Raw genomic sequence first — 10,280 nt, 5'->3', positions numbered from 1 at the left:
TATATATATATTCCACAAACTCATTTAGTTGATTACTTTGTTAAAAAATTATTTGAAGTGCTTGTTCAACCACCAGATTTTAAATTAATTGAGATGAGGGCTGGAATTTCCTTCTGACCTTCTGTCTCCATATCTCCCAACGTACCAACTACAGCACTAAAAATAATCTATGATAATATCCATAAAGGTGTTGAATAAAGAAAGTTAGATATGTGACTGAGAATTGACTAGTAGGATGGAGAAAGGAAGGGGTTGACTGTTTTCAGTATACATTCTGCTAGATACACAGCACACTGTACAACTAACAACCCTGTAGCCTGAGTATTGTCCTCCCCACTAGACAGATGAGACACTGAATCTCAGGTCACCCAAACCACATCCCTACTTTCCTTTGCATGCTGAGTGACATAGCTGGATCACCCTGCAGGTTTAGACATGCTGGCTCTCCAGGGCCCCATGAGGTTCATGCCTGAGACTAAATGCCCATGCAGATTTTGATGCTTCAATGCTGTTTTACTGTCTGCCTTTGGCAAAGGTATATGGAAATACGATGCAATTCAAAGAAGGCAATCATTCTTCCCTCTGGGGAGGGGATGTAGACACTAATCATACGAATGAATTCCAAAGGTCAAATGGGATAGCAAATGTGGGAGAGTGGCCAAAAATAGTTTTTGAGAAAGTTCTTTCTTAACTTTATAGTTAGTAAGAGACCCAGCCAGTGTAATGCCTAAAACAAACATTTTGACACCAGAAAAGGCAAATAAATTAGTATAACATAACAGAGCTTAAAAATAGATCTATAAAACTAGCTAGGCATTGTTTATCTCTCACATTGTCTCACCCCTCCATCATGGTTTTCCCATTTAAGGTGCCCCCATTTCCTTTCTTCCTCAATAATAGCCTTCTCCTAGTGTCCTACCTCAGAAGGAGTTCCTTGATTATTTTTATATTTAGAGATAAATTGATAAGTTATCTGCACAATGAAGAAATACATGTTTATTCTGATCTCAACTGTTTGAATTGGTCTGTTGATTTCCTTCTGCCTTATGATCATGAAGAAAATATGGTGGTGCCTAAGTTCATGACTCTCTGCAGCATTTGCATCAACAGGGGACTCCTTCCAACCTACTGACAAATTATACGTTGCAGATCAAGAAATATATGTCTAGGTAAGGTTTATCTGAGAACAACTGGTCTTTGCCCAAGATTTAGCTACATGACACACAATAATTAAAAATACAAGACTGGTGGAACTAACCGTCCTGGGTGTTTAACAGACAAACTTTGAGGCCTATAATAATTTGGTGAGAGGGACATAAAGGACACTTTTTGCTCCTTGTCCTTCTAGGTCGACTAGTTCCAGGGGACTATGAGCATCTCTCCAAATATCCTATAATGGTGGTGGGTCTCCTGTCCTCTTGATCAAGGAGGCCGAGGAGACCCCACCAGATGGACTTTAATCAGTGTCCAGTCTATAAAGAGGAGGGTCAACACAGAGGAATCATTTCCTCCATGCTTCCAAGCAAAGCCATGATTGAGCAGGACCTTTGACTTATCTTCATATAGGTGGAACTGGTAAAAGAAAGGAGCCAGGGGCTCCTTTCAAGCCCGTGGGAGCCCTGAGGAACAGATCCTCAAACGACCTGAAAGTATAACCAAAGATTAAAGGGGCCAATATAATTTCATAAGAGTCCACGTGTATGGCTAAAGGCTACATAACAAGCAACAATGCCAGACAGGTGATACCTTCTTTTGAATAGTTGGCCAAGGTGGCCAAAGGGACTCCCAGATAGTAACCCAGCATAGAACTGGGAAAATGAACAGCAGACCCCAATCTTATCCAAAGGAATATTGGCAACTGATTACCACTAGATGAAAACAGCTGATCTTCCTAAAACAAGGAAGTCTAGATAGGCTGACTAGATTCAGCAAAGTAATGGGTAATGGGGAATGGCTGGGGGTGCCAACAACACAGCAGACAGTAGCAGGGATATCAGAGTATAAGGGCTCTAGTGGGGGAGGGAGGCTATGGGACACTATCTGGGAAGTGAGTGTAAAAATAAATAAATAAATAAAAAAAATAGATCTACAAGTACATAGAACAGTTATGTGATAGACTATGACTCTTAAAATCACTGGAAAATATATTTATATTAAATAATGTTGGAAATGTTGGTTACAAACTCTGAATATATCATTAAATTCCTACATTTAATATTACATATAACATATATTTCAGTTGGCTTAAAACTTAAGTTTAAGGAAAGAGAAATCCACAAACACATAAACACAGAGTACTATTTTATTATTTCAGCACAAAGAAGATACCTTTTTCCTTCTATAGCTCTATATTTATCTATCCATCATCTATGCACAAATGCACAAACATGTATATAATCTAATTTTACATATAGTTGAGATTGGGTTATTGGTAGATTAATGGTACTTGTGTATGCTTTCATTATTTCTTAGACAATTAGATATATTTTAAAATAAACAAAAAATGATGGCTGGAGAAATGGCTCAGCGGTTAATAGCACTGGCTGCTCTTGCAGAGGACCCGGATTTGATTCCCAGCACCCACATGATGGCTAACAACCATCTGCAATTCCAGTTCCAGGGGATCCAGTGCCCTCTTCTGACATCCATGGGCCTTGCACAGCACAAGTACACCTATCTACAGGCAAGAAATATACTCATATACATAAAATAAAAAATAATAAAATAATTAAAAAATAAAAATTGACAGTGTCCACCTGTAAGCAAACAGCACATCCTAATGCATATGTTGAATGTAAGCCTCTTTTTGTATTGAAGTGACATTTTCAGTCAACGGAAAAAGAAGAGATGCATACAGCTTCACCATATTTGGGCTGTTTCTGGAGAAGGTGAACAGAAGACCTCCCCACCTGACTCCTGTGCATCCAGCTTAGCATTATTTGTTTACTCTTCCTACTGCCTTAAGTGTTTCTGAAGACACTGGGGTTCCTCTGGAGTATAACCTAGTAATAGGTTTTCCAGTTAAACTCTTGGGACTGCTTTCCATGTAACTTTCTACAGTGTTCTCTGTACCTTCTTCTATACTTTCTCCCTCCCCAGTCTCTCTTTACCTTCTAAGGTTGCCCTTTGAGAAAAGAGATTGTCATTTTAAGCTCTGAATGAAATGTTATTGACGAGAAGCACTGAGGTGGGTGTGTTTATACAAAACCTCTATGCAAGCCAAGCTTGAGACCTGAACACTGCATAGTTTTACTCATTCTTTCTACACTGACATTAGCCTTCCTTCATCTAGCCCAGCTCTCCTTCCCATCTCTAGATCCTTCTTTAATTTTGTCCTAGTCTACCATGTAACAGAGATAATACGATTAGTCAGGAATTGGTGGTCAGAATCTGGTGATCGAATGATGCCCAAACAGAAACAAAGTAGGGTAGACTCAAGCATGGTGACTCACATTCTGGGCTAAGGGAGTGGGAGATAGAGAACAATCAGTGTTCCAAACAGGTATCTTTATCTTTAAGGTTTGACTGAGGTGGATCATAGAAAAAGGAAAGGAGAAATACTTCTAAAACATAATGCTTAATTTAGACGTGGATTTAATCTTTTGGGGTGAGTCAAAGCAGTCAAATTGTAACTGTTGCTGAGCATGTAAAGGGAAATGCTCTATAAAACACCTTTCTGGTTCTCCCCCCCAATTTGGTCCTCCTTTTAGTCTTGGGTTCAGGCCTGTTACTGTTCTTTCCACCTCAGTTCTCTGGACTACCTCCTTTGTCCAGATATGCCCACTGCATCCTGATCCCTTTCACTCAGACCAGCTCAATTCTCCAGCATAGTTTGATAGACCCTCCATAGGTTGTCCCCATCACCACCTTGCCCCTGGTCTCCTGATCTGCCTGCCACAGACACACTTCTACCCTGAGAAGTATATGCTATAGCACCCATCAAAGAAGCTTCTTTTTGCAACAGATGGAAGCAATTACAGAGTTACACAACTAGTCACACATAGAGAATATATGTCTGGGAGATGCCCAGAGCTAAGTGACACATCTACAGTGAATCCTCTACACATGAGGCTCATGGACCATGGGGGAGGGGGTAGAGAGAATGCTAATACATCCCTCAACTCACATCAGCAAGTTCCCTCATACAACAGAGTATGATAAACACAGAAGGTCACAACTGGTTAAATTTTAGAGAACAAGAGACTTCAGAGTGTGTGTTCCTGGATAGGACTTCTATATTAAACCTCACCCACACATGGCTAGGGACCATTGAAGAAGAAGGGGCCAAAAGATTGTTAAGACCCAGGGTTGGTGCAAGAACATAAGAAACAGAGGCTTTCAGGCCACTGGGAACTTGCTCAATTGAACTTGCAACAATGTTGACAGTGTGTACAAGACCCATGCTGACTCAATCAGACAAAAATCCAACATAGAACTGGGAAAGTGGGCAGTAGGCCCCAACCTTAGGTGAGGAACTAATGGCAACTGATTACTGTTGGGTGAGGAAGAGTAGATCTTCTTTAAGGGAGTGACTCTAGATAGGCTGACCAAACTCCAGTTTATGAACTTGCACCAAGGGACATCTGGGTACAAATTCTTGACTGGATAGGACATAACATATATGACAGAATGCATGGAATCCAAGTTGGGGGCTATAGGGGGTAGGGATGTGGAACATAAATTTGATTGAGCTCTGTTGTTTGAAATGTACAAAAACTCAATTAAATATATTTTAAAACCATCTTTCTGACTTCCTTGCTGGAAGTTGGTAATGCTGCGCTTTCCCCAACTGCCTCATCTCTTCTCCAGCGAGCTACCTTGTTTTTCAATGTTTCTTGACTCCTACAAGCTGAACTTTTCAAGTGAATTAGAAGCCAAAGGGAATAGAGAAAGGAATAACCAGAAGCAGAGATTTCTGAAGCTTTCGTTAAGCATCCCTCAATCACTGGAATCTTCCTTTCGAAGACAGAGAATGAAAACGTGGGAAAGGTTCAGCATTACTAAACTGGAGGGGTCCTTGTCCGCTTTCCCTACAAGTTCCTTTGGTTCTTGACTGCATTTTCCACACTGCTCTAAAAGGGGTTGCCTTCTGTGTGTTCACCCTGCTGACCCTGTGGGGGTCCTGCATGGCTGGCAGGAGAACCATTTCTTTTCACTCAGTTCCCAGTCAACACTTGCTATCATATAGTTCTCAGGAAGTCTCATGCCCTGATGGATATCATGTATTTTACACAGTCTTATGGAAAGCCAATTTTGCAATCTGATGGTACTTTTTACTACAAAGTTCTTCCCCTAAAATCTAAGTACATGAGATAAGCTTAAGCCACCCCAATTTTGACTTTCCTTTAGAATAACTTTTCTTTCCTATTTTTGTGAAGAAACATTGTAGGGTAATGTCCAAATGCTGAGCCTAAACCGTCTCCTGTCTGCCTGCCACACTGGCTCATTTCAAAGGAGACATATGAGGAATCAGAAAGCAGTCACAGTGCCTGGCCATTATACTTTCTTATAAAATCTAAGCATGCCCAGGCCCTGTTTTTAATGGGAACACAGCAGCTCATGTGAATATCATTAGAAAAACAATAAACCCTCCTTATATTCCTTTCACTCTTACACCACTAAGAAAGAGCAGGCCTTGATTATAAGACACTGGTGAGTTTGCCCAAGAGTAAAGCAAGTATGTGCCTCATTCAAAGGAAAGAAAGAATACAGCATCCAAGGACATTAGAGTTATTGATGGTAGCAGTGGTCAAAGATAGAGTGAACTAAGGGGAAAAACTAAAAAAGCAGTATGTATGAAAGAGGGTGAAATTTATTAATTAAAAGATTCTGACTCCCAAATTTTTTTCTCTCTCAATCTCTCTTTATTAGAAACTTAAATTTCTAGAGTCGTTATTTGTTCCTGATTGTGTTTCCCTATAGCAGTTCCACCAGCTGCTTAGAGGAGAAGCCAACGAGACTAAATTCCCAGAAGCACAGCTTGAAGATACTCGCTGGCTCCCTGTAAAATTTGGATTCATCTCCAGAAAGAAATTTGCAACCATAACAGTCGTATTTGACAGAAGATATGGACGCAACATCTTGTGGAATACAAATATTTGAAAAGGTATTTATTTGATCATTCTCAGCTAGGGGAAGGTATACAAAGTTACCCTGTCAGGATGGACTGTTGATATGTTTCATAAAAGAGGAAGTTGGAGATATGAGGGACGTTCTGGTCAGGATATCCTACGAGAAGAGGGACGTATCCCACTCATAGCACCATAGTGTAAATAGGAAAAAAAGACTTTAGAATTAAAGAGATGAGACTTGTCTGATGTTTCCAAACTTATTAATGGCTCTGAGCCTTTGTTAACATGATAAAGAGGGTGGCCCATGCCTTTAATCCCAGCACTTGGGAGGCAAAGGCAGGTGGATCTCTGTGAGTTCAAGGCTAGCCTGGCCTACATAGTGAGTTCCAGGACAGCTGGGGCTACAGGGAGACCCTGCCTCAAAAAGACCAAAAAAAAAAAAAAAAAAAAGGTTACATTCAGTGTCTAAAGCAATGGTGTTTGGAGTGCCCAAGGCAACTAGATGCATCCAAATATGAGGCTGTCCTAAACTTACTTGGAAGGTGATGAAATACATTACCTGTGATGTGTGTTGAATGAGTTCTCCGCTCTACTCTTGTAGCTTACTTTGTACTGGAATCAAAGTTGAGTTGGATCTTTTTCTGTATTAGCTGTTTTCATAACTTCCTATTCATGTGGTTCCCACAGATCTGAGACCAGAATGCTTTGGCCCATTGTAACTTTCCCATGCTTTCAGGGAGCCCAAGAGACATTAAACCTGTACTTGATGGAGTTGTTTATCCTGCAATTTCCCTGAACACACTGAATAAAGAAATTCTAAGACCAGTGTTCATGGTCTATTTGTTCTGTTCCCTCACCACACCCACCACCATATTTTATTTAAATTATGACTGAAGTCAGCTCCAAAACATGAGTGTTCATGATTTTTTTATGCCCTGTGTTTCTATTGACTTTAAAACCAATCTGATCATTCCATAAGCTGCCAAACCCAGCCCCAAGAAATAAAGAAATAAAAGGCAGTCCTTCAGTGGGGGAGGGTGGGCATCCATTGCTGCTGCCTGGGAGAGCATTTCCCCAGGTGTGACTATATTAAAGCCATATTTCACTTTAATGGAGAAGGACTGGAAGAGAGTCGGGGGAAGGTGGCCCCTCCTGATGCATGGAACTGCATTTGGGCTAATAAAAGACCACTTAGCTATGAGGACTCATTACAATTAAATTGTCTCTAAACAGTTGCTTGTTCAGTAAACTTCAAGAGTGGAGCAGCTGGAGCATATGTAGGTGGGGGAGCCTAGGGTCTGTGCTAGCAGCTGGCAGGGGCTGTAAATACAAATGTAGGGAGAGGTTGTTGACTGTCCTCCAACTCCAGCAGAGAACTCTAGCCATGGTATTGGACCTGCCCCATCTTTTCCCAGCTTATATTATCCTATTTTACTTTGGTTTTAAGGTGAGGTCAGCCTTGTTAGGTGATTTTGGGCATGTTTATCACCTTTAGAATTCACTGTATTCATTTATAAAATAAACACTCTTGAATAGCTGGATTGTGATTGCTATAAAGTCTCACTGTGGTAACTCAGTTACAGGCTTTTATTTTTATTTGTGGCATTTGACAGTTTTAGAATATGTATGTACAACTATGGGACAACAATGTGAAAAGATAATGAAACAATCCACAATCTCCCCAAATTTCCTCTCCTGTTACCCTAGTTATATTTTATTGACACTACTATAAACTTCATATTACACTCTCATTCTTTAGCATCTAATTAATATGATTACCTAAGTAATTAAAATGAGCAATAGTCATTCCTTTGGGTCTATCTATACATTAGTATGGTATTGTTTTTCATTGGCCTTAAGGATTTTCTTATTGTATCTTGTAGGTATTATGGTCTTTGAATAATTCAGTATTTCAACTCTAGTATGTCATTTTTTAAAGATATTTTCACTGGGTATAAATTCCAGGATTACAGGATTACTCCCTCACTGTTCAGAAGGTATTGCTACAGCGTCTTCACGTTGGCTTTGCTTAAGACAAGGAATCATCTGTTATCCTTTGTTTTTCAAGATTTACTTTGATTTTTAATTATGTGTATGTGTCAGTGTGGATAAGTGCATGTGTGCAGATATGTGCATGTGTGTGGATATTTGCATGTGTGTGGATATGTGCAGTGCCAGAGATAACCAGAGGTATTGGAGCCCCTGGAGCTGGAGTTACAGGTGGTTGTGAACCACTCAGCATGGGTGCTGGGTACTGAACTCTGGTCCTCTGTAAGAGTAATAAACATTCTTAACTACTGCTCGGCATCTCTCCAACTCCTGCTGTCATCCTTTGGTTTTTGCCATGTGTTATTTTTTCAGGCACTCTTAAGGTATTTTTTCTTTGTTATGGGAATTGTGAGTTTAAAGGTGAGAAGTCTTGGAGTATTGCGCTGTATGTTTTCTGTCCTGTGGGTGATAATGCTTAGATTTATGAATGTATAATTTTATTAAAATTTCAAAAATGCAGCCTATTATGATTTTTTTTTTGGATATTTGTGATTTCCATACACTATAATTTGACAGTAACCCCAGCTGTCTTGAGACTCACTGTGTAGACCAAGCTGGCTTTTATCTCATAGAAGTCCGCCTGCCTCTGTCTGCCAAGTGCTGGGATTAAAGATGTGTGCCATGCCCAGTGCCTTTATTTCTTTAAATATGCTTTTGTCTTTTTTCTTTATTTTTAGAGACTTGGGATGCATGTATCAATTATATCACTTGCAATTGTTCCCCAGCTTACCGTTTTATTTTTTTCAATTTCTAGGTTGTTTTTCCTTTTCTCTGAATCATCTAGTTACTATGTACTCAGTTCTTTTTGCTTACCCGATTCTGCCAATCCAGGCAATATTCCTGCTCTGTTTTTGTGCCAGCTTATCTCCCTAGATCATTTTGGGGTAACTCCCTTTGCTTCTAGCAGTTTCCTCACACATAGGTGTGCTCTGTTCAACCCTCAAGGATCATTCTTGACTTGTCTGTGGAATTGCATTCCCTCCCTTCCTCCCTCCCCCCTTCCTTTCTTCCTTCTAAGAAATTTAGATAAACCTCTGTTGTCCAGATTTTCAGTACTTTCTCCTCAACCCAGAGGGTTTTTAGGCTTTGCCTGGGTTGTTTTTTAGGCTTTGCCTTTGCTTCTTGAAGAGCTGTCTGGGCTCCCCAAAGTGGTAAGGGCTTCCTGTCATTAGTTTCCTGAGTCTTTCTGAGTGATTGCAATCTTTTGTTGCATGATAAATAGGTAGTCTTTAAAAGAATTGATGCAGGTACTGTGTTTGGTTTTTCTTTTTTCTTTCTTTGCTTCAGGTGGCTAGGAATTTGTAAAAATTTAATTAATCAATTACAGGTATAATACATATATTTTAATATATTTATGTCTACCTATCTCTGTTGTGTTCTGATTATAACTCAACAGTGATTTGAATTACTTTTTTCCCATGCATGCAATATGTCATTTTTCCTCTGGCTACTTTCAAAATATTTTAATTGTCTTTGGAGTATAGTATTTTATATTTGTTGTGTTGAGTTATGATCATCTACAGGTTAGGCTTCTTGGGGTTGAATGAATTCCTTAATTCTTTAAATTTCAGAAGTTCTTGCATTGTCTAACCCTTCCATCATGGTTTCCCCAATTAAGGTGCCTCCATTTTTCCCATTTCTCCCTCATTAACACTTTGTAATTGCTTAACCAAAATGCCTGATGTCTTGTAGATTGTAGTTTTTAACCTTCAAAAACATCAGTCCCCTCTCAGAGCTATGTTCTCTAAATTGGCTCAGAGAGTCCCCTGGCAAGCTAAATAAGTTCAGCTAATTCAGAAATTTTTGAGCCTGCATGGTCTATTCCCAGTGATCTCAAACTCTATAACCATGCCCATCAGTGGTGGAATGGTTTTTTTTTAAAAAGTGTATTCTTGTTCCATCCATTTACCTGCAAATTTCATGATTTCATCTTTCTTTACTGCTGAGTAAACTCCATCATATGTATAAATGAACCACATTTTCATTGTCCACTCATCAGTTGAGGGACACTTTGGTTGCAGAATTTCTTCAAATTTGTGAAGTTCATAATCCTTAGATCTTGAAGATTTCTTTCTTTTTTCGTGTGCTGTTGTCTCTATCCACCTAGATTTCAGTCGCTCATATTTTTGAATATTTAATATTGTCTTAGAGTCCTGATCT

General features: G+C 39.5%; 1 long non-coding RNA gene across 1 annotated transcript in view; it reads right to left on the bottom strand.

Annotated features, from left to right (window-relative positions):
- Positions 1–10,280, bottom strand: part of LOC115071736 — a 21,363-nt gene that overhangs the window by 10,097 nt on the left and 986 nt on the right. The window lies entirely within an intron of this gene.

This window comes from Nannospalax galili, unplaced genomic scaffold, assembly GCF_000622305.1.
Source record: "Nannospalax galili isolate Female #2095 unplaced genomic scaffold, S.galili_v1.0 scaffold541, whole genome shotgun sequence".
Lineage (NCBI taxonomy): Eukaryota > Metazoa > Chordata > Mammalia > Rodentia > Spalacidae > Nannospalax > Nannospalax galili.
This window is presented reverse-complemented; position numbering and strand designations above follow the sequence as displayed.